The sequence below is a fragment of the Nerophis ophidion genome, linkage group LG23, assembly GCF_033978795.1.
Source record: "Nerophis ophidion isolate RoL-2023_Sa linkage group LG23, RoL_Noph_v1.0, whole genome shotgun sequence".
Classification (NCBI taxonomy): Eukaryota; Metazoa; Chordata; class Actinopteri; order Syngnathiformes; family Syngnathidae; genus Nerophis; species Nerophis ophidion.
The window spans coordinates 43,180,007-43,182,529 of NC_084633.1; positions in this window are offsets into that span (position 1 = coordinate 43,180,007).

Here is a 2,523-nt window from a genome sequence, read left to right on the forward strand (position 1 = left end):
AATACATGTTTAGTGTATGAATATTAAATACATGTTTAGTGTATTAATATTAAATACATGTTTAGTGTATTAATATTGAATATATGTTTAGTTTATTAAAATTAAATACATGTTTTTGTATTAATATTAAATACATGTTTAGTGTATGAATATTATATACAAGATTAGTGTGAAAATATTAAATACATGTTTAGTGTATAAATATTAAATACATGTTTAGTGTATTAGTATTAAATACATGTTTTGTGTATAATTATTAAATACATGTTTAGTGTATGAATATTAAATACATGTTTAGTGTATAAATTTTAAATACGTGTCTAGTGTATTAATATTAAATATATGTTTAGTTTATTAAAATTAAATACATGTTTAGTGTATTAATATTAAAAACATGTTTAGTGTAAAAATGTTAAATACATGTTTAGTTTATTGATATTAAATATATGTTTAGTTTATTAAAATTAAATACATGTTTTTGTACTAATATTAAATACATGTTTACTGTATTAATATTAAATACATGTTTAGTGTATAAATAATAACTACATGTTTGGTGTATGAATATTAAATACATGTTTAGTGTATAAATATTAAATACATGTACCTGGGGATAGGTTGATTGGCGACACTAAATTGGCCCTAGTGTGTGAATGTTGTCTGTCTATCTGTGTTGGCCCTGCGATGAGGTGGCGACTTGTCCAGGGTGTACCCCGCCTTCCGCCCGATTGTAGCTGAGACAGGCGCCAGCGCCCCCCGCGACCCCGAAAGGGAATAAGCGGTAGAAAATGGATGGATGGATGGATGGATGTTTAGTGTATTAATATTAAATATATGTTTAGTTTATTAAAATTAAATACATGTTTTTGTATTAATATTAAATACATATTAAGTGTAAGAATAATAACTACATGTTTATTGTATTAATATTAAATACATGTTTAGTGTATGAATATTAGATACATATTTAGTGTATAAATATTAAATACATGTTTACTGTATTAATATTAAATATGTTTAGTTTATTAAAATTAAATACATGTTTAGTGTATGAATATTAAATACATGTTTAGTGTATAAATATTAAATACATTTTTACTGTATGAAAATTTAATATATGATTAGTGTATAATTACATATACGTTTAGTATATGATTATTAAATACATGTTCAGTGTATTAATTTTAAATACATGTTTAGTGTATGAATATTAAATACATGTTTAGTGTATGAATATTAAATACATTTTTAATGTATGAATATTAAATACATGTTTAGTGTATAAATATTAAATACATGTTTAGTGTATTCATATTAAATGCATGTTTAGTTTATGAATATTATATATATGTTTAATGTATGAATATTAAATATATGTTTAGTGTATTAATATTAAATACATGTTTAGTGTATTAATATTAAATATATGTTTGGTTTATTAAAATTAAATACATGTTTTTGTATTAATATTAAATACATGTTTAATGTATTAATATTAAATACATGTTTAGTGTATAAATATTAAATACATGTTTAGTGTATAAATAATAACTACATGTTTAGTGTATGAATATTAAATACATGTTTAGTGTATTCATATTAAATACGTGTTTAGTGTATTAATATTAAATATATGTTTAGTTTATTAAAATTAAATACATGTTTAGTGTATTAATATTAAAAACATGTTTAGTGTAAAAATGTTAAATACATGTTTAGTGTATTAATATTAAATATATGTTTAGTTTATTAAAATTAAATACCTGTTTTTGTATTAATATTAAATATATGTTTAGTGTATAAATAATAACTAGATGTTTAGTGTATGAATATTAAATACATGTTTAGTGTATAAATATTAAATACATGTTTAGTGTATTAATATTAAATACATTTCTAGTGTATTAATATTAAATACATGTTTAGTGTATAAATGCTAAATGCATGTTTAGTGTATAAATATTAAATATATGTTTAGTTGATTAAAATTAAATACATGTTTTTGTATTAATATTAAATACATGTTTAGTGTATAAATATTAAATACATGTTTAGTGTATTAATATTAAATATATGTTTAGTTTATTAAAATTAAATACATGTTTTTGTATTAATATTAAATACATATTAAGTGTAAGAATAATAACTACATGTTTATTGTATGAATATTAAATACATGTTTAGTGTATGAATATTTAATACATGTTTACTGTATTAATATTAAATACATGTTTAGTGTATAAATAATAACTACATGTTTAGTGTATGAATATTAAATACATGTTTAGTGTATAAATATTAAATACATGTTTAGTGTATTAATATTAAATATATGTTTAGTTTATTAAAATTAAATACATGTTTTTGTAGTAATATTAAATACATGTTTAGTGTATAAATATTAAATACATGTTTAGTCTATTAATATTAAATATGTGTTTAAGTTATTAAAATTAAATACATGTTTTTGTATTAATATTAAATACATGTTTAGTGTATAAATATTAAATACAGGTTTAGTGT